Source organism: Podarcis raffonei, chromosome 12 (assembly GCF_027172205.1).
Source record: "Podarcis raffonei isolate rPodRaf1 chromosome 12, rPodRaf1.pri, whole genome shotgun sequence".
Classification (NCBI taxonomy): Eukaryota; Metazoa; Chordata; class Lepidosauria; order Squamata; family Lacertidae; genus Podarcis; species Podarcis raffonei.
Window position 1 is genome coordinate 18,501,046 of NC_070613.1, and position 23,933 is coordinate 18,524,978.

Below are 23,933 nucleotides of genomic sequence, written 5' to 3' on the forward strand. Positions count from 1 at the left end.
CACTGTTTTCACATCCAGCTCATCTAATAGCTTTGATCAGCGACCTAGATGGTGTTAGTTCAGTTCCGAGAGGACATGTGTCAACATTACAGGAACAAGCGTCACTAATTGGCACTCTGGTTACTAATAAAAGATGTGAGCCCAGCAACTCAGAGGGCATAGAAGCTGAACTTATCCCTTACTCCTTGGTCTGCATCCTCTCCCTAAGACTAGAGAACACTGACAATGTGGTGTGTGAAATTTCACACTGCTCCTTCGCATTGGAATATAGAGAAGACAAGTCCCCAAAGACACCTGCCTTGACATCTTTAATGAGGTCCAAAATCTAAAGAGCAAAAAGCAAGAGAGAGAAACAACACTTTGTACTGGCAAAGGAAATCCAGCCAATTAGGGCCTATTATTCCCCGCAGAGAGAAATCTCACAGACTCAGCAGAGTGCAGTGGAAGAGGAGGAAATCTTTGTAGTGCTTCCCACTTCCATTAGTTGGACCAAGACTCCTTTTGTAAGCACGGTCACCTGATTTATTTCTCCAAGGCATAAAGTAACCGCACAGTTGTAGGGGAAATGGTGTGAATAAAGTAAGGACCAATGTTAGCTTTATTTCTCGATGAAATAGGAATCCCAGTTAGTTATTTTGCTTTAATAGCAAGGGCTGAAACACACAGCTCCTGACAGGAGCCCCAATCTGTCCATAATGAGTAAGATCACATGGAGAAGGACAATTTGTAAATGGTGGATCAAAAAGAATATTAACAGCAGTGGAGCAGAGGGCTCATTGGCAGGAATTTCCAACCCAGCAATGGAATGTACCCTATCCCCACCCACAACTTTTATTCTGACCAAATGTAGATCTACAAATGTAGATCTACCAAATGTAGATATTTAAAGCATGCTGGGCATACATTTAAAAACATATGACTTTCTCCAAAGAATTCTGAGGACTGTATTTGGTAAGGGTACTGGATATGGTAGCTCTGTGAAGGGGAAACTACAGTTCCCAGAATTCCTTGGGGGAAGTCTTGTGCTTTAAATGTGCATTGAATTTGTTTTAAATGCATAGTGTGGCTCTGTCCCCAAATCTATACAGAGCCCTTATATCCCCGGTTTGATCACTGAGATAATCTGCAGTCGTGTCGTTGGTCATTCCCCAATTTGGGAAGGCTCATTTGATGGCAACAAGAAACCGAGCCTTTAGTGTTATCAGCCCAAGCTTATAGAATACCCTGCCAACAAAGGTTACTCAGGCACCTTCTATTTCACCTTTTAAATGCCTACTGAAAACTCTGTCTAGCTTATTCTGAATATATATTTCCATAATAGTTGCACTGTTTTATTATAGCAATCTAATTTTAAAGGTTCACTTTCTGCTTCCCAGGAAAAAAGAAGCATCAACATCTGTTGCTTTCACTTCTCCGTTTTGAAGAAAGCAGCACTTGTGGTGACAATTCCATCCTGTCATTTGGCTCTATAATAGTACAGTCCTGTGCATGATTCTACAGGAGAAAAAAGCTGAGTTCAGTGGGACTTACTCTATCATAAGTATGTTTAGGATTGCAGCCATAATGGGCTCAGATAGGAAATATATCCACATAATCCGGGCCAGTCCTTCCATAAGGCAAAGTGAGGCAACTGCCTCAGGCAACAAATACTGGTGGGTTGGGAAGTTGGCAACACAGAGGACATGGCTGTGTGAATCATTCAGCCTGCGTTTTGCTCTCTAAGATCGCCTGCTGGCCTAAGGAGGCTGCTGCCCTCTCACCAGGGTTGAAATAAGTTCCCGTCAGTTTCTGCCTGTGGAAATGAGGGGCATCATCTTGTCAGTTGTCTCAGGGAGCAAAATGTTTTAGGCCAGCCCTGCACATTGCACATGCTTCCTGGGACTATTCTGCTTTAAACTGGGGTGGGTGGGGTGTCTTGAGTTTGAATCTTCCCCCATGCAAACAGAAACTCAAATAAAAGTATTTGCACATGAAAACTGAGCATGTCAGGAGGAAAGACCAACCTGGAATGTTTCTGAGTACTATACTATCATCCCATGGCAGTGTGTTTTCTTTTTTGGTGGAGCATTTAATTTTGTGATTCCCTTACTTGGTTGTAAAATGGGACAGTCCTATGAAGGCTGGAAAACTGAGCTTTTCTATAGTGTAGATTGCTCCCAGCTTTCTATGGCTGTGTATACACACCATACATTTTAATCACATTGGGAACACATTATCCCCTCCCCCTCCCCCAAGAATCATGGGAACTGCATTTTACCCTTCACGGAACTATAATTCCCAGCACCCTTAACAAATTACAGTCCTGGGGTTTTGGGGGACATGTGTCCTTTAGATGTATTGTATGTGCATAGACCAGATATTCAGTATTGATGCATAGAACATACAGGCAACCCCCTGTTTACATGTGCTCAATATGCACGGGATTGCACATATGTGCAGAACCCAGAAGTGACTCGAGAATGACACAAAAACATCACAAAAAGGGGGCAGAATGGGTTGGGGTTGAGGCAGAATGGAATGGAATGTTTGCAGGCTTTTTCATTTGTGTTTCAAATATACGCTGATGTGTGTGGTGCCTCAAAATGTAACTCCCATGCTTGTATTTAAATATTTTTAACTCTTTGCCCTAATAAGGTTACTGCCAAGGGTGAAATGGTATTAATAATGGCCTCTGCACTGATAGGACCTTATTCTTGAAACTTCTTGAAGAAGTAGAACTATAAATGTTTGGTGAAATGTTTGTTGCCTTTCTGTTTATTAACATTGTTGAAATAGATTTTACTCCATCAGCCTCCATCTTTTTATCCTGTCGCATATGATTTCAGCTCAGAATCTTAGCAAGACTATTTGCCACATGTAGGCAATTCATTTAAAAGTGTCTATTTATCGGGGTATTCAATAAAATATATGATGAGCAAACAACATCGAAAGAACATCAACATGCAAAACTTGTAAGAGCAGACATTAAAGAGGCCTTCAGAACCTCATTAAATCAATCAGGCTTGTTTTCCTTCTAAGAGAATGAAAGTTCACAGCATATAGAACAAACTTGCTGCAAATTCACAATGAAAGTTTACAGAAGACAAATAACATGAAATTGGTCTGTAGTTCAGTCGCTGCTCAGCTCTCGCCAGCCCATGTTGTGTCCTCCTGTTGGTTCCTCTATACACCCTTGCCCAGTACAATTTCACATTTATTAGCCCTGGGCTAGGGGTAGTCAAATCTGGTATGGCATACCCTCCAACACCACATCATCAAAATCTTCCCAGACGCCATCTTCCCATTTTTTCTCCTGAGAGCACAACAGCCATTTTGGGAACTGTGATCTTGTGCAATTTTGTGCCACAGTATCCCACAGAAAACAGTGCTTTGGGGGGCATTGCACCCCAAAGCACATGTTTTGGGGTCCTGAGCAAGATTGCAGCCCTGAATAAAGAGTTTTTTGGGGGGGATCATGGCACGAAATCGCACGAGATCACAGGGCCCAAAATGGCCATCAATCTCTCGGGAGAAAAAATATGGTCTGTCCCAGTTTTTCTGGGACACTTGTAGGGTATGGGTATGGACCATGTACTGGCAGTATCAGTAACCACCGGGCCAGTATTGAAAATGAGCTCCAAGAACAATTTACAAGAAGATCCAAGAATCATGATCTACAGCAGGAATGGGAAACCTGTGGCCTAAGGAATGTTGTTGAACTACAACTCCCATCATCCCTGACCATTGGCCATGCTGGAGTTGAAGTCCAGCAACATTTGAATGGCCACAAATTCCCCATCACTGATCTAAAGGAAAGTCAAACCAAGGTTCCCATCCAAGGATGCTGAAAGATGGATGCAGCTATTTTTAATGCAGGTTAGGTAGGACGCGGGTGGCACTGTGGGTAAAAGCCTCAGCGCCTAGGGCTTGCCGATCGAAAGGTCGGCGGTTCGAATCCCCGTGGCGGGGTGCGCTCCCGCTGCTCGGTCCCAGCGCCTGCCAACCTAGCAGTTTGAAAGCACCCCCGGGTGCAAGTAGATAAATAGGGACCGCTTACTGGCGGGAAGGTAAACGGCGTTTCCGTGTGCTGCGCTGGCTCGCCAGATGCAGCTTTGTCACGCTGGCCACATGACCCGGAAGTGTCTCCGGACAGCGCTGGCCCCCGGCCTCTTGAGTGAGATGGGCGCACAACCCCAGAGTCTGTCAAGACTGGCCAGTACGGGCAGGGGTACCTTTACCTTTACTAGGTAGGAAGGCTGGAGATGCACAGCACAGAAAGTAAGGGCGAAAGTCAGTCGAAAACAAAGAGGAACAGGAGCCTGCCTTAGTCAGACCACTGGCATATCTAGCTCAGTATTGTCTGTTTATTTAGAGTTGACTCTGCCACTGCTTCAGAGACCTCCCCTAGCTAATTTATAGCCAGGTCAGGTAAAGAAGGACCATTTGGCAGCCTGCAATTGGAAACAAGAGAAGAGAGAGCCTTGGAGGCAAATAAAAGTACAATTTAATCAGCCCGATGAATAACACTCTTCCTGGGAGCACTGGTGAAACACAGCGACTTTCTCTGTCCTATGCACTATGCTGCAAAGTGTGAAATCCAAGCATCTTGGATATTTGATTGGCAGATTAAGTATAACTTGGACTATTCTGGTGATTTGAATTTGCCAGATGCAAGCGTGGAAAGACACAAAAGCACCTGCTGTCTCCTGAGGCCGATGTGAAAATGAGGTTATATCTCCTGAGCATATGTTTTGCAAACGAAACCTCCACACAACACACTTTTTTATTTTTCTGATATGCAAAAACAAACTGTGCTTTGGAAACCAGGGAAAGTCTAATTAAAGTCAAATCAGCGGGGTGTCGGGGGGAGCCCTTTCTCAACTATGCTATTTTTGTTCCGCTTTTGCGAAGTCTTTATTTCATCTTTCTTTGTCTTCATGTCTGGGCTCAGAGTCAGCTCAAAAAGCTGATTCCAGAAGAGAATTAGACTATTGGCAGCTGCTGCGATTGCCATGAACCCAACAGACATACAGCAAACTCAGAAACCCAGAAGGGTTTGCTTAACATAATGTATATGGTGAAAGGGGTTAATCTAACTGTAACATCCCTAAATTCACTGATGAAATGCAGTTTTTCTTCTCCTCTGCTAGTCCAGCTCCTTCACTGAGGACAGGAAGAGGAACATGTAAGGTTCCTTCTGTAAAACAATGGCAAACACATAAGTTTCCATTTCCTTCCTCTTTTTTCCTTATGGGATTGCACCTGCTTAACTGCTGATTTGCCATTGTGGCAAATCACCATGGAATTCCTAAACACTGCAAAAGTATATAAATATAGATATAGTTTACTGTATTTCTATCTTAATGCTACTAGGCTACTAGGCTAAAGCATTCCTAAAGGCTATTACTTGTGCTAAAAGAAATGTATCGGTCATATCCCCCACTGCAAACTTTTTTAAAATGGCAAATTAAGTCACAAGACTTTGGCGAAGCAGTCTTGCAACTGAAGTGTTCCTCTTCAGATCCTTTCATAACAAAGAACAGTATGAGACAAAAGGAACTGGAATCCATTTATTTCAAAAAACCAGCTGCATCAAAAAATTCCTATTAGATTATAAAGCATAATCGGAGCTATCCAAATATATATAAAAATTAAAAAAATTATCCAGTAGCACCTTAGAGACCAACTAAGTTTGTTCTTGGTATAAGCTTTCATGTGCATGCACACTTCTTCAGATACCAGTTAGGATATCTCAAAATATAGTATGCCATAAATGAACAGCAGGTAGTATGCTGGAGATTCCTGTAGGACAATTTAATTTAATTTAATTTATTTAGATGTTTAACCTGCCCTGACTCCGACAGCTGAGAGCAGGTGGCAACATTAACACCAATTTATAACATAGCATTTAAAACATTGCAAGATAAAATTTGCATGATAAGAGAACAATTTAATTTAATTTACTTACCCAACGTTTAACTTGCCCTATCTTTGAAGGCTCAGAGCAGGTGGTTGCTTGCTTTTATTTTTTTTAATGATGTCTATTATTGTTGTTTACACCTATTTTTAAGTTTTATTGCAGCCCACCTTGCAAGGTTAATGTATTTTATGCAGTAAGCAATGAGTTTTCTATTCCCTCAGTATTTTAAACATCTTTTAAATATATTTTATAACATCTAAAAAATATTTTAAGTCCCTGCCAAATTTATTATGATTAATGGGTGCCAATACATTTTTGCTAGGTTTTTTGTGTTGTTGATTTTAATTATCACACATTTTATTCTACTGTGTGTTCTATATTGTATAAAATGGGTGGTTATATACATTTAATTAACAAATGTCAATAAGGATTCTCGGTGGCATCTGCAACTATTATTCAAAAACATTCCAAACTCTTTGCAGCCTGAGCCATCTTTAAAAAAGGTAAAGGGACCCCTGACCCTTAGATCCAGTCGCAGACGACTCTGGGGTTGCAGCGCTCATCTTGCTTTATTGGCCGAGGGAGCCGGCGTACAGCTTCCGGGTTATGTGGCCAGCATGACTAAGCCGCTTCTGGCGAACCAGAGCAGCGCACGGAAATGCTATTTACCTTTGCGCCGGAGCGGGACCTATTTATCTACTTGCACTTTGACATGCTTTCGAACTGCTAGGTTAGCAAGAGCAGGGACCGAGCAATGGGAGCTCACCTTGTCACGAACCGCCGACCTTCTGATCGGCAAGCCCTAGGCTCTGTGGTTTAGACCACAGCGCCACCCACGTCCCTAGAGCCATGTTTACTCAGAAGTAATTTCCATTTCTCTCAATAATAATTTTTCTCAGATACTGTGCATAACATTGCAGCCTTAAAAGTGCCATTGTATACATGCTCCCCCTATTCAGTGGGGCTTGCTCCCTAGTTAAATATGTTATTGCAGCCAGACTGTAAAATGTTCAAACAAATGGGTGAGTGTATGTTTAATATAAGCAGCTTATTTAACCTGTGAGAAAATTTCAAGTGTAAAAAAAAATAATAAACTGCTAATGTGACCCATCTAGGATGCATGTTAAGTTTATTGTAGGGAAATGTAGGGAAATAAAGGAAAAATCACCACTAGGAATAGGAAAGGAAATTTCTAAGAAGTTAAAGGTTCATGAGTCACAGAGGCACAGTTGCCTTGTATTATTTCAAAGGTAAATTGAAGAGGCAACAGTTCCGTTTGAATACAACAAACAATAAAGAGTGAGGTTTTTTATTGTACCTAAGCTTGATGTTTAGTCAACAAACAGTCCCCCCCCCTTGGTAAAGTGTTTGGTTTATTACTTAAAAGCCGACAGATGGGTCTAATCTTTTTAGGAAGGATGCAGGATAGGGCATGAGCAATAAAAAAAAAATTCTCTAATCCTGCAGTCAACTTCTTATCTTCATTGGAAAGGAAATAGTCAGTCAGCAGTTTAGAAAAGTGAAGTGTATCACCTCAGCATTTCAGAAACATTTGAAGACACTCAAGGGTCAGAACTTCTAAATTACCAGGAAACTCTGCAACCTCATAAAGGTTTTAACTAGAAGCCAATTGAGGGATTTAGTGGGATAATATGTGAGATTTTTCTTAAACTGTTCAGAATATGGTACACAGGTTTTGGAACTAACTAAGCTGTTAGAAGAGATGTGAGATTTAGAACTTACTACAAATGTTAGATAAAAAAACTCCCACAGAGAACAGAGTTTCCATTGTCTGCTGTTGATTGATAAGATTACAACATGGCAGCTACCAGCTTGCTGATAAGGCAGGCTTGCTTTCTATAGTGTAAGAAAACATGTAAAAAGCATAATACACTGCTGAAGAAATAATCTGCAAAAGGAGGCAAAGAAGACGTGAATTTTATCATGTCCCCACATTTCCCATCCATTGTGGAAATGTGGCGATTTTTTCCTCACAAATTAACTGAATGTTACTGTGAACCATCTCCTAAAATGGCAACTTGTAACCCATGGTAAATTTAAAAGTAGCCACTATGTGGTAAATAATAGTTCATATCTACCCTACTTCTGGATTTTAAAAGTGCCTACCATCTCAGAGTTGTATTATCAGATACTGGCTTTCATCCAGAGATCACATTTAGCTATGCCCAAGAGGATGTATAAGGACCCACTGGGACTGTTAATTTCTGCTCTCCTTTAAGAGCAGCATGCCATGCCACACAAATTGCTTTTTGAAATTCCCCAAGTTTCAAAAGTGATGTGCTATGCGACGGGGTGAGGGGGTGCTATTTGAGGGAGAAGTTGCCAAAAGTCCTGACAGGCATATTTTTATTTTATGTTTAATCATTACATCACATTTATATCCCCCATTTTATCTTTACAGAAACCTCATGAGGTAGGTTAGGCTGAGAGACAGGCCCAAGGTCACCCAATGAGCTTCATGGCTGAGTGGAGATTTGAACCTTGATCTCCTCAGTCCTAGTCCAACGCTAAAACCTCTACATAATACTAGATATAACCATAAGGACTTGGTTATCCACATGAGATAGGGAAGAACATGACTACGTGGAATTGGTTGTATATTTTTTATTGAATATGGTCATTGTAGCTAACAAGATAATATATCTTGACTTTGTGAACTTTACCTAATTGCATATGAGGAACCTCAGTTCTCCTCTAATCTCATTCAAGAAGACCTCTCATAAAGACATTGATTTGTTCAGGCAAACATGTCCCCAAACTGGGGCTGAACTGCTTCTTAGGTTCTTTCCATTTTTGATATTGAAAAGACCTCCCATATAAATATGTAAGTATTCTACAAAACAACAACAACCTGACACATACTCTGAAGGTTTTTGGATCAGCTTGGTAAACCTAAACTTTGGTTTGTTGAAATGTAAAAACTGGACTGCTGATGCCACAGAGAGGAAGAAGAAAAACTGGTGTGTAGCATTATATTTTGTAACCAGATTTCCTGCTTTCTGCCAACCTAGCAGTTCGAGAGCACTTCAAAGTGCAAGTAGATAAATAGGTACCACTCCGGCAGGAAGGTAAACGGTGTTTCCATGTGCTGCTCTGGTTTCGATGTTCCATTGCGCCAGAAGCAGCTTAGTCATGCTGGCCACATGAACCAGAAAAACTGTTTGCAGACAAACGCCGGCTCCCTCAGCCTGTAAAGCGAGATGAGCGCCATAACCCCAGAGTTGTCCGCGACTGGACTTAACTGTCAGTAAACTTTACCTTTACCTTTTATATGGTTGAATGTTCCATTGAGAGGCTAAACCACATCCTTCCTCTTGCACAAATAATTTCCGGTTTATGGCACAATATATATTTGAGCTGCAGTACTATTTTAATCCTGAATATTCTGTGGTTTATGATGTGCCTTTAGTTCTGAACCAGGAAAGCAGAACTGAGCCAAGGCTACTCAGATTTTTGTAAACTTTTCCGGCAGTGTGGGATTCTTCCATACACTATTTTTGGCGTTCCTTGTGGACATGTTGACAGTGCCCTTCTTTCTCGATTGCCTTCATTCACCTTCAGTGACATCATCATACAGCCCAATGATTGATTGCGCTACTTTGTGATTTTTTTATTTTATTTTTTTAAAAAACCTCATACTACCCAAAAACTGAAATTGGAGGGCATTCTGTACAGCTCAAGGTAAAACTAAGTTTGCTGTTCTTGCAGGCATGTGAAAAGCATGTGGTGTAACGTGCTGTACTTATATATTTCACTCCTCATTTTGTTTTTACTCTTGGCCTGAGATTTTGGTAGTAATCTCCATGGTTTACACTGGGATTGTGCTGACACCGGGGTGTTCAAGCACAGTCTCCTGTCAATTTCTTCACTATCACACAGAGCAGTTGCATTCCCTTTCCCTAATGAAAATATATGGGCCTACAGTTTCTGCGCTGCACATTAACCGAGCAGCCCGGACAGTAAGGCTACCATTGCCGGAGGCTAACTGAGAAAGCTGCCTCCTCTCCACTTCTTTCATCGAAGCCCCTGCTTGACTTTCACTCTCGGTAGTAAAGTCAGATGCAAAAAAGCACGGCCCTATTAAGAGGCTGTGCTCCAAATTCTCTGCCTGTTCACCTCCAGTAAATACATCTGGAGAATTATTTTATAATAGCCCGTCCTGGGCACGCAAGCAGCTAGTTCTCATTCAAATGAAACAATGCAAGTAAGATTCTTGGCCGCTTTGTTAAGAGTAGAATCATTCAAGCACAGCACTCAGCCAGGGCCCAAAATGAGCTATCTTGAATAGAAGTGGCATGCCTCAGCATGGTAAACAATGACCACCTGCTATTTTCTCTACTGCAACCCAAGGATAAGGGGCACTTTATTATTTTAACTAGCTTTCAGCCTCACATGCATATCCCGGTGGATATCAATCAACACATTTCGAGCCATAATGATATCAAGAGCGTACCATTTTTAAAGGCCCTTTTCATAAAATATAAGGTCAAATGAAACTTTAATCTTTAAAAGGGAGAAAATATGTCATTGTTATGCGGGAATTAAAAAATGGGAGTAAATTTTGACTGACTTTTAAGGTAGACAATGGAACCCCGTGCGTTATCCACGAAGAAAATAATTGCCATTTTATGAGGGCCTTTTCCATGAATTATTATTGAAAAGGGATAACACCAGCCTGCATAATCCATTGCTCCTAAGTAGGCAACAATCTTCAAATAGTAATTAGCAAAGGTGGTTTGGTAAAAAGCCAGAGTAAATTGGAATGGTCACCCATTGTCATGTCCTTCTTTTAAAATGTCTTTTAAAATGCAAGCTCAAAAATTAGATTGCAAAGTAATATAAATTAAATTGCACTAATAAAAAGGAACAATACATATGCATCCTTGCAATTATATCTTACAGCCTGCATCTACAAGTCAGTGTACCAGCACAATCGCTCACATGGCTGGCTTCTAGTTGTGGCGAATGACCTTGCTTGACCTTCATTTGGAATCAACTTAGGAAAGAGCAAGATTCCTCACTGAGCATTTGTAAAACTCAGGCCCCATCTGCACTATACATTTAAAGCAGTATCATACCACTTCAAATAGCCATGGCTTCCCTCATAGGATGCCAGGAACTGTCGTTTCCTATGGGTGCTGACAGTTATTAGGAAGCCCCCTGTCATCCCTCACAGAGCTAAAATTCCCACAGAGGTTTAGCAACCAATCTGTCTTTCTGGGGAACTCTGGGAATTGTAGGTGGGCAAGGCAAACAGGAGTCTTGTAACAACTCTCAGTAGTGGTCTTAACAAACTGCAGTGCCCAGAGGGGAATCCATGATAGTTTAAAGTGATTTGGCCCTGCTTTAAATGTGCAGTGCAGATGAGACCTCCATTTACAATAGTCCCCCCCCCAGTTTATAATATTGGTATATGTATAGTCAATGATTTTTTTCTAAAAAAAAATGTTTAGGGGTATTTTCATTTTCCTACTCATATTGAAATACTGCCCCTCAATGAGGCCAAACTTAGATTCACAAAATGTTTAGGGGTATGCGCCCCCCCCCCAGAAAAAAGCACTGTGTACAGTGCCTTGATGGTACCACAAGCTTGTTTCTTATTGTATTACAGTCTGGCAGTTGTAGTTCCCAGTACTGGTTATGGCAGAGAGGGGCTTGGAAATTCAACCCCTCACCTCTGAAATCAGAGGGGTGTAGATGAGGATGGCAGACAGAGGCTGTGTAAAACATCTGCAAACATCTGCAAAAAGATTTAATAAAAACAGAGAAAAAAACAGAAGATTGCTTGATTGAGTTGTAGTTGACAGCTATCAACAGGTGTCACGTAGAATACTGTAAGGGGAAACAAATATTTTCGTAGTTCTACAAAGGACCCAGCTTCGAGGTAGATGTAGATTGCAGCAGAGATGGGGGACCTGTGGCTGCCCAGGTGCCACTGGATTCCAATTCATCCGGCCCAATCAGCATGGCCAATGGTCAGGGGTGATGAGAATTGTAGCCTAACAATTTCTGGAGGACCACAGGTGTTTCACCCCAGATTACATTGATTGACAAGTTCTAGATGCAGCAGCAAATGACACACACACCCTCTCAGGTACATACTATCCAAAAGTTATTTTGGCACCCAAGGCAGAACACTCCCTCCCTGTCAGTAAAAAGACTAATAATAAATTAAACAGTTAACAAATTTCTGCCCTGTCATGGCATAGTAGGCTCACTCTGCGTTATGGTAGAATTGCAAGAATCTGCAAAGCAACGTTGCTTTGGATACCTGGTCTGCTGAATACCGATTGCACATGGCCAGAATCTCACAAATTCCCAATTTACATTTTGAACAGGAGAACAGTTTGAGAGGAGAGCAGCACTCGGTGCATAATAGGGCCAAACATTAGAGGCTGGGCAGATTTGTATTCCAATCCAAGTAATTCTGAACTTTGGCAACACCGCTATTAAGAGCGTTCTAAATGATAGCTGTGCATCAGCATTCATCAACAATCTCATCTAGTGGGGTGACAAATCAATAGCAGAGCATTTGGTTTGTATGGAGAACATAAAAGCTATGCAGTGCAACTTTCTATGTGTTTACGTGCTGAAGGAACAGTATTTAGGATTCCAGTTTTAATCCATTACGGCCATAGTTAAAAATTATCATTCTGTGGCTGAGATGGGCCACTCCCTGAGTCCTTGGAAAGCTACTGATATTCCATCTGGCAATTGCAGGGGTTTGGACTAGATGATCCATGGTCCCTTCCAACTCTATGATTCTCTGATTCTACTACTGGTAGAAAAAAGGTGACTTTGCAATACCACACACACACACACACACACACACACACACACACACACACACAAGTTCAAAAAGCATCACTCAGTTGAATTGGGCTTAGACCCTTCCAGTTCAAAATGGGTTCACTTCTAGCACTTGTCAACCACCCTTCTCAGTTTAGCCCAGCTCTTTCCCAAAGAATCACAACAGAAATCTGTGATCTATTAGATAAGCAAGGGGACACACTACAAACAGGAAATGCCTTATTGGCTTCCTTAACTTAACTCCCTACCAGGAAGCATATGATTTGTATTTTCAGTTGCTTTCCAGTGGATCTGAAACTGAATTGGGAGGTAGAGGAAACTACCATTTCCCATGCTCCCTGGTAGGAAATAATATGTTTAGTTTTGAACAGCAAATTCATACCACAAAGAATTATATTTGCCATTTTATTATTAATCTAATTTCTATTGAGAACGCTTTGCTCCCTGAGAGTATATTCTGGAAAGGAGTGTTGCAGCAGAAAAAGTCCTACGGAAGGGTTTCCCAAGTTTAGGAAGTGTGAACTCCATAAATTAAAAGAGCAGGACAACACCAGCATATCACTAGTGGCAAGGTAAAGGTAAAGGGACCCCTAACCATTAGGTCCAGTCGTGACCGACTCTGGGGTTACGGTGCTCGTCTCGCTTTACTGGCCAAGGGAGCCTGTGAACAGCTTCTGGGTCATGTGTCCAGCATGACTAAGTCGCTTCTGGCGAACCAGAGCAGCACACGGAAACGCCGTTTACCTTCCCGCCAGAGCGGTACCTATTTATCTACTTGCACTTTGACGTGCTTTCAAACTGCTAGGTTGGCAGGAGCAGGGACTGAGCAATGGGAGCTCACCCCGTCGTGGGGATTTGAACCACTGACCTTCTGATCGGCAAGTCCTAGGCTCTGTGGTTTAACCCACAGTGCCACCCGCGTCCCTTCTATCACTAGTGGTAGACAATGCTATATGTATTCTACGCTTACAAAAACAGCACAGAAGCACACACACATATATAATGAAGATCTTGGGCCAATAAACCATGGTTTATCACCCTGAGAATGATCTGTGTGTCAACAAACATTTTCCACACTCCTCCCTCCCCTTTAAACCAGAACACATCCTAGGTAGCAAGCAGGGATTAAACCAGAGTTTCCCTCTTTGGCTATAATGTGAAACTGTTGTTTAAACTTGTAGCAATATCACTGCTAATGCTGGGAGAGTGAGGGGCAAAAGGGTACAGAAGAACACAAGCCTAATACTAGGATTGATAAGCCATAAGTGATGGCTGAATTGGGCTGTTGAAATTTTGTCCTTTCTGAGTTTCCTTGAATTTTGGGGATTCACAAATGTGTCTTTCCACTGGGAGGATGGGTGCCAATCAGGCAGTTCAGTTCCACTGGAAGGAAGAGTGTCATACATTTGCCCTCACAGACTTGGCAGTTTTATTCTATGCACACCCCCGCAGCAAGTAAAAGGCACCTTTTAGCTTTAATCATTCAATTTATAAGTTGCCCTATAATAGTAGGGTAAAACGAGTTTAAACACTGACAAACACCACAATCCCAACCATGTGAACTCAAAAGTCAGGATGTAAGAAGGCATTTTTTTTATTCCACCTTGCCACATTGCATGTGGCCACATTTGCCACATGCAGGATATGTTTCCCTTCTGCTGAAGTTCATCTTCTGCCAAAAACTATGTTATTCCTCTCTACGGTGAAATTATGTAACTTACATAATTTACACAATTAATTACATAAATTACGTAATGAAGTTGTCATTACGTCCTTCCGCCCCATTTCATTTCGTTCATTTCAGTGCAAAGGAAATGAGATGCAAAGGGGAGAGGCGCAATCATTCACGTATCTTTGTAGACAAAATAACAACAGCAAATACTCATTGTATTCACTGGACTGTTTTCTGTTTCAGGCATGGAGCGAATAAGCAAACATTGGGAATTTCAACTCCGGTTTCCACTTTTGTCGGAATTTTCTGACATCCCTACTCAGCTCTTTTGTATTCAGTGGGGCTTGCTTCCAGGTAGATGTTGTTGGCATTGCATCCAAAACTCAAGTGGGCAATGGCTTAAAATGCAATTATAATGGTGCAAAACCACAACTGTGGAATCAAGACAAATCTCTTTAAAACAGAGAGCAGGAGAACAAAGCATCTCCCCACTACAAAACAAGGAGCAAGGCAAAAAGAATACTACAGACAGCACATGTGCAGAGGGTGCTGAAGAGTGTGGGAGAGGAAGCAATGGAGCAAAAGCTTTCAGTCAAGGGAGAAGTTCAGAGAAGCATGGATGGAGTCTTGGCATGGAGTCAAGCAAGAGGATATGGGAAGATATTATCAGGAACTAAGCTCCTGGGGCTTCGGATTACACTGGTGGAGTGGTAAGGGTGCTTTAAAAATGTGTTTTAGTATGTGCATTATGTTTTATAGGATTTTTTTTTAAGGCCAGGGATGTATTCAATGGAATCCCTTTGCTGACTGCCATTGGAGCACAGGACCCTGCTTTACACTGAATCAGACTGCTTATCTATCTAGCTCACTGGTGTCTACACTGACTGGAAGTATATTTCCACATTTTTCAGGCAGGGAGCACTTTCCAGACCTACTGGTGATGACAGTAATTGAACCTGGGACCTTCTGCATGGAAGGTAGATGTTCTACCACTGGGCTATAGTGAGTGATCTGGTGGAGGTCTGCCATAAACAGCAAAAAGAAGTGGCTTCCATGCCAGTTTGCACTGTTCCAAAAGGTCCCTCAACCCTCTGAAGCAGATTGGGGAGTGCAGCAGGTCACAGAGGGAATGGGGGATCACCAATGCTGTTGGATCTAAGTATCTTCTGTCAGCAGGCACAACTGCATACAACGCTAAGCGCCCCAACCATTTGAGATGGGGCAGATGAGACATACATGTGAATTTAATGAAGACCACGGTCATTATCACCAGCATCACCATCACGAAGAAAGCATATATTAATGCACCCATGGAAATGCTGTGAACTCTCTGGGCCTTTGGGGGATTGCCCAAGAGCTAAATACGAAACAAATAACATTCTTGGCCACATGGCAAGAAAAAGAAATTTCTCTTTCCCTGAGTCCCTAATTTTAAAACACTATATTATATTCTGTCTGCTAAATATTGTCAGAGATATAAGAATCTATTAATCAAGGAACCCATTAAATCTGTTAGTTATGTTCATCCCACAGTTTTATCACCTGTGAGTTATTAGGCTGTAAATTACACGCAAAACTTGCTGAGAAAAGCCAAGATAACTGGTGTATATAGAAGCTTTCATGGAATGGGAAGCCAGGCAATGAGGCTTGGGGCGTATGTGGAGGTCAGGCAATGAAAGTTAATTATTATGTGACATCCAGAACAGAGTAGAACTGCAGAATTCCTTTGCTGACCACTGCAATTTTGGGAGGAACAATGTTACTATCCATAAATTATTTCTTCACTCAAGACAATTGTGGCTGTTGTTCAACCGTCCAAACCTATGCAAGTCCCAGCGAGACATATTTATTCATAAGTGTGCTTAGAACTGCAGCCCAAAACCTCCAAGCTTCTATAATGGCACCTGGATGAAGAAGGCTTGTGGTTAGCTTATCAGCTGAATAAATAAAGCTAACAGGAGCCTTTTGCACACAGTGTAATCCCATGCTGCTGCAGTGTGCATAGAATAACACCAGCAAGTTCAAACTTACTGACACTCTTCCAGCTTTGACTAAGAATCCAACCCAATGCCTTTCCTAACTAAAAGTTGTGACAGTTGCTATGAGGTAAGCAACACCCCCCCCCAGACAGGCCCAAATTTGTCTGCAGGCAAATTCTTCCCTGGTCCCGAATACAGCCACAGCAAGATCATGCAAGAGCACTGTCCACTCCAGGCAGGACCAAGATAAACACTGCGAGTGGGTGGGGCATCTGTTGCTGGCTGTGCTGCCAGAATATAAGGTCTGAAGGTCCCTCAGGTCCATTTCCGCAACCATGCCCCTGGAACTCCCAATATAGTTTAGAGGCCTCCAGTCGCAATTGCCTATTTGAATTTGAATTTTTGGTGGGATGGCCCAGGACACCCTGCTACTGGCTAAGGCTGATAGTGCCACCGTCAGTTGTGCAGGAGAAGATCCTCCCTCCCTCATGGCCAGGCTGGGCTGCAATTGCTACTGCCAATAATATGGTAAGCGGGTCTTCTGCTGGCTCAGCAAATGAAGAAATCCAGCTTCTATTGTGACTGGGATTGTTGTGCATGTTATGCCTCCCTACAGTGTCTCCCCATCAAAAATCACCTCCCCTCCCCCCGCCCCCATTTCTTTTATCCCCAATGTCAATTAGCAAATGTCGCCTTTGAGTGCAAACAGTATCTAGGGGGCAATTTTGGGTGAGAAAACAGCACATTGGGAGAATATGCTGTGACTCCCAATATAGGCCTCCATACTGCTGTTATTTCTTTAAATATAGCTATATATTTTATATATATATATATATATATATATATATATTAAAAAACAGGTTCAGGATGGACAATCACACAGCAAATGTATCATCTATTCCAGGTCATCATAGGGTGAGGGAGTAATGGCATGAATTTAATAGTTTACATAAAATATACTTTTATTTAAAAAGATTAAAAACATTTTTAAAAGCTGAAGTTTAGAGATTGTGGGTTCTTTGTGCTTGGGCTTCTGTGTGTGTGTGTGTGATTAAAGCTTTGAGGGGAAATGGTCAAGTCACTTTTAACATAGGGTAACACAAGGTAGGGTAACACTAGTTAAAGCACCAGTGCTTCTTTAAAATGTGTTGACAAAAATTACTTTAAGCCAGGGAGCCTGGCCCTTGTGACATGAAATGCTTCATGCAGCATCACGCTGTGAGCCTGAGGTCCTTCCTTAATTTGCATGTGCATTTATATAAATTTACATATAGTTGGCCTGCGAGTGAACAGTAAGCTGTGATGCTTGCTATTAAGGTTCAGCGGTGGTGTTATTAGGTGACGGTTGCATCTGAGCAAAAATAAGGGCTGAGAGATGGAAAAGGTTACATTGTGTATAAACCTTGGGCAATGTTCTCCCGTTGAATATTTTATTTCAATTCCAGTCAGTCTTGGGGATGAAACTATAAAATTTTGCATTACCTGGTTTCAGATTTAAACATTTATGGTTTCTGAAGTGGACTTAAATATATCCCAGGCACATTACAACCTGATGATGGCTTTTCAGCATTTTGCATTGGTTCTATATGAAATTTAAACGTCCCCTTTCTTCCAGGGAAATAAAATAAAAAGCAGGGATATTAATATAGAGCATAAATTATACTAACCTTTAAGGTTTTATCCTGTTGTTATTTTTTATTTGCAGCTCCTCCATCTTTCCCTCACCAAGCCTCTTTTTCTTTTTTATGATTTAGTTAGTATAAAAGCCTGCTTCTCACTTAGCGGATAGCATACAGCTCTGATTACGAGTGTTCTAGGGCAGGGTTTAGAAACATTTGACCGTCCTCAAGTTGTTGGAGTCCAACTCCCATCTGTGCCAGACAGCATGGCCAGTGGTCAGGAATGATGGGAGTTGTAGTGCAGCAGCACCTGGAGGCTGCAACTCCTTTCGAGTAAAGAGAAAGCCTAACTCATCTAAACAAAGTGCAGCTCATTCAAAAATCTATACCACACCTTGAAAAGACATGCTACCTACTTTGTTATTGAGTACAGTGGTACCTCTAGATACAAACGGGATCCATTCCGGAGCCCCGTTCACATCTAGAGGTAAACGTAACTAGCGACAGCACATCTGCGCGTGTGTCGCTTTTCGCCACTTCTGCGCAGGCGCGTGGCGTCATTTTGAGCGTCTGTGCATGCACAAGTGGCGAAACCCAGAAGTAACACACTCCGTTACTTCCGGGTTGCCATGGAGCGCAACTCGAACGTGCTCAACTCGAAGCATATTCAACCCGAGGTATGACTGTAGCCTCAACTGATCGGAGTAGATTTTGTTGTTCCTGGCATCTGTCAGTCTCAAGAGACAATGGACTGTGCCTCCAGGGTGAAGTCAAAGCACTCTGCTGGCAGCACAAAAGTGATCTTCCATGGTGTGAATGGCTGGGCAGTGTGCATGGATGTCCTGGGCTGCACAGATGAAAGGACCTCATTGTGGCCTCTGTCACATGCAGAAGGAACACAACTTGCAGTCTCTCAAGAGATTCTGCCCCTCACCCAATACACCATACATCTCTGGAGCAGATTAGGAGGCAGGATAAGGCAGAAGGTGAGTTGGCACTGGCTCTAGAGAGAGCTTACCTGGGCCCCACAATATTTTATTCAAGTTGGCACCCTTGCCCTAATTGGTGTTCGTTTAAAGCAGCAAGTTGTCATGATCCAGCACTGTGGAAATATTCATAACTGAAAAAGGTTGAGTGTGCTTTTCTGTGCGTATGAGGAAGCCTGCATTTTGGTGAAATGAAATGTGATTGCATGCACAGGAAAAAAAGGGAGGCCGAGAAATTTGGGCAAATGTTGAAATTGCTGTTGCTGTCATCAGCATATAAATTAGGCCAAGCGGGGCCACTATTAGTGCAGAACCAGTGAAGAGTGAACCAGTGAACATGGCAGAAATGATAAGAGTAGTCCCCTTCATGAGGGAACCTTGCAATATGAGATTACATTGATGGCTTTGAAGACATGGGCAGCAACAGAAGAAAGTCTATGCATGGTGGCCTCTGTGCCTGCTGGAAGCCCGGTCATTATTTATTTATACACAATTTTCCCAGCAGTCTCATGGCTGGCTTGTGGACTTTGAAGATGGATTGCAGTGGGAATCACATGACCTTGGCCCAGAGGTGGAACTGAGAAGCTGTTCTCTATGTGTGAAGGTCCTTCATGCAATTCATATATGGAGGGAGATGGATTTCTTACCACCTGGGAGGAAGGGAATTTGTGATTCTTCCAATACTGTTCTGAAATGAAAATTTATTGTTGATAGAAATATGTACATTTGTGGAAAGATGAAAGATAAATAACAAAAAAGAAAGGAAATAATACATGGAAAGTTTATATAATAAAATTAAGAAGATGGGGGAAATTGTATATATTCAGAATGGAGAAAAGTGGGGAGAAATCCACAGATATTCACAAAATAATATTAATAATAGGATGGTGCAAGAAATGGCAGGAAAATAATGGAAGTACAGTGATGAAAAATAGTAAAGGTATTCATTTCACTTAATGATACTGCTAGAGCCCACCAAAATAAATAAATGAAAGAATGAATAATAAACATGGCTGATGAGGGCAAACAGTTAAAGCAGTAAATATATTCAGCAAAATGATATTTAAGATATAGACATTTTCACAGAAATACTCAAGGAAAGCAGATGGGGGAAAAATGCACAATTAACATAAAAGGAGAAGGAAAAATTCAGAAGCACTCAGCAAAGTGTACCGAAACCAAAAAAGTTGTTCCTGCAGAATAACACAAATGTGGGTACATATAGCAAAGCTGTCATAATAAATTAGACTCTGTTTGAATTTTTCTTAGCTGAATGGCAATTAATAGAATTTGAAAAGAGGATGACAGGAGGAAAAATGCAAAGAAAAAGAATCAAGAATATTTCTGAAACAGAGTGAAGGAATGTTTGAAACAATGTTGTCAATGAGACAATATTAAAATGGAAAACAGAAGAGGAACTTTGTAAAACAGAGTGAAGATGAGTCAAGTAAAGACTTTTAAAAAATCATTTAGAAATGAAACTGTAGCAGACTCCCATTCACAACACATTTTAATGGAATAGAAGGAACAAATACCCCATTTGAGGTCTCCTCAGAAAATCTGAATTTCTGAATTATGAGGTAAAAGAAAGAAAAAGACAATGAGTTTTATCTCCTGTGCTACTAAACCATTTACAAGGACTACAACAGTGACTTTAAAAGCTGTTACCTTTTTGTCGTGGGTTGGCCTGTTGGCTGATGAACAAACATTTCTTTTAGTTCATGTGTAATGACATGCCCGCTCGCTCTCAGTTTACCTACTGTGTTTTGTTTAATTTTAATTTTGTTTAATTTTCAGTATATCAGTGTCTTCTTTATGATATTTTATTAACTTGTCATCAATACCAAATAGACCATGGCATACAATATTTTAAAAATAAATGATATAATGTAAATAAAGAAAAATGGGAGGTGGGGGAAGAGAGAAGAAATCTCTTCCAGAAATGAAATGGGAGCTTAGTACCCATTTTGGCTGTGGGAGGAGAGGAGTTCTAGGGAAGATAAGTAAAAAGTGGAGGAAGAGAAACTGGGTGGGGGAGAAAAGAAAAACTTAAAAGGAAAATTAATAATGATTCTCTAAAAAGCTATCACTTTTGGTTCTTAGATACATTTGGAAACTATAATTCTGCTGTATGTAACAGCCCATTAAATCAGGTCCTTTGCTTTTCATAATGACTAGAGATAGTGCTAAAGTACGGTAATTTGTATTTGCCTGGTTTAGAATATGACTTCCCCCACCCTCCAGCTTCTAATGTTCAGCTGCATTGTGAAGCAAGTGCTGTTTCCCTGAAATATTCTTCTCCAGCCTTGAATGTAAACTGAGCTTCTGAGATTATGCAGGTAACCAAGAACCCCTGTAACACAGTAGTTTTCCAAGGCACCTGATTATTAGTGGTGCAGTCGCATAGGCACTTTTAGACTTTGGACTTAATAGTCTTAGCCATCTGCCCCAGTCTTCAGATGACAACGTGTATTACTTCAAAATGTGGCAAGCCAGCCTAGTTGCATTTGGTGGGCCCTCTGATCCATTCTGCTAGGTGTAGCCCTCTACCCTGATAGCATGACTGCCAATAGCAGGGGGCCTGGTGAAGCCGAGGTGCTTACCTGACCTCCTGGCTGGTGAGTTGCTGCTGCTTAGCAGGAGGGAGAGAAGAAGGAGTGGGGAGGCAGGTGTGGTGCAGGTGCATTGGCAGAAGCACTGGCTTGGCTTGGCTTGGCTTGGGCTGCCTGGTGTGCTTGCAACTTCTGCACTGTCTCCTGGAAAGAAGCAGTGACTCACCTGTTGAGAGGTCAGGTCGGTACCTCTGCCTCTGCTACTGAGGAAAGGGAAAGAAAGAAAGTAGGCAAATATAAACAAGTAGCAAAATGTGATGATGATTTACCCCTTAAACATTTTTAAAATGAAGGCCACAATTCTCCATAGCACATGCATGGAGTATGTTAATATAGGAAACACTTGTCAAAAGTACCCTTGTACTTACGTTCAAGCAATGGTGAATAGACACACCATGTTGCCCTCGTGATAAAATTTGTGTGGCAAAACAAGATGCCATATTGATTTATTCATTACATACATTGTCTCTCACACACTTAATCCTATGTTGTCCTCACTACAACACTGAAGTAGAGCAGGCTGAAAGAGAATGACCAGCTGTTATGTACTAAGCTTGGATCCTAGAACAATAGGCAAGTAGGATCCTAGAATGCAACAACTGAATGGCTTGCAAGAAAAGACCAATCAGGCTCCAGGAGGAAGAAAATCAGCCTATTAGGCTGGTAGGATCATAGAATGCAACAACTGATTGGCCTGCAGGAAAAGACCAATCAGGCTCCAGGAGGAAAGCAGAATCAGCCAATCAGATGGGACTCATTGTGTAAATGATGTATATAAAAGCCTGAGGTTTGGGGGGCAATTCAATCACTGTTTTACAAGCTGCAATAAAGAGCATGAAATCACTACAGGCTCCAAATATATTTCACCAGCCCAACTACTAAATGAAGATTTGAACAACCTAAACCCACTTCACCAGGGCTTGGGAGTTTACAACTCCCATCATCCCTGACCTATGCTGTGCTGCTTGGGGCTGATGGGAGATGGAGTCCAGGGCTCCCCACTCCTTCATTAAAGCACTTTGTGTGTCTTTGGAGGCACACTTGTTTCCCACTTTAGTCTACATCATTGCTCCAGCCCTCTGTTGCTCTTCTTCCTGTGCTTAAATGCCACTTCTACAATGGACTGTCCGTTTTTTGCTTGACATTGATTGATTTTGCTTTGACCCAGACTTCAACCTCCTGACTTCTGACCTCCCCTGACCTACACAGCTTTTGACTTATCTTTAGCTCTTAGCTACCGTTTTCAATCTTACACCACTTCACCCTGACCCAGTGCCCCAGGCCAGCTTCTCCAAAAGCAGCTGACACACCCTTAACTATCTTCTTAGGCTATTTTGGCATTGAAACCACCCGCATCCAAAATCACTGGCTCAATTCAGGTGACCACTATGTATGTATGTGTCAAATGCACAACTTGTCTCGGGTCAAAGAAATAAGCCTAACTATTTGTTATCCATTGAGATTGCTTTTGACAGAATCAAGGTCTGGTGATAGGCTGCAGTGGGGCCAATGAATGCAGTGGGAACTCATACAGCTCTAATTGCACCATGCACTGAACATGCAAACAGAGCTATGGTGGTAATGTAAATTGGCCCACAATGGGCTGGATCCCAAAAGCTGTGAGTGGAAGGAAAATATAGCCACTAGTGCTCTTCCACCGGTGATTCTTTGTGATTTTCCACAGCATTATAACATGTAGGTTCTGCTTCTGCAAGAGGTTGCACTTTCTACCTGTCCCTTGGGCAAGGTGTAAAGCATTCCTCAGCGAACAGATGACACTTCCTGCAGTTTCAGTTTTTGATTGTGTGCTCTTGTAGATGCATGTATGGAAAAATTGTTGTATGAGTTTTTAAAATATTCAGAAACATGGGCCCTCTGCTCACCTCTTTTAAGGCTTTTTTTCATGCCAGACTTAGCAAGAGGTGGATGTATTTTGTACTCCACGGGGATGAAAGCAAATGATGCAAAGAGAGAATCATCCCTTAATTCTAGATTGCTCCCACAAATGCCCAATCCTATGCATATTTATTTGGAAGCCGGCTGTGTTCAAGGGCTTATTCCCAAATAAGTATGCATAAGATTACAACCTAAATAGATCCCCTTGGAGTAACTGGTTTGAGACTGGCAGACTTGGACTGTATGAGGGTTAAAAATATTTAAAGAAATCTTCCCAATGTTTCTCCTCTAGCTAATTTCCTGCAGATTTTCCATATGAGGCATCTGCTTAGCTCAGTATTCTATGCGAGTTCCTCATTGGTTCACTTTTCTTCTGCATTTTATTGCTGTTGGTTTTTAGATGCAGATGCATATATACCTCCTTGCAGAGTAAATATAT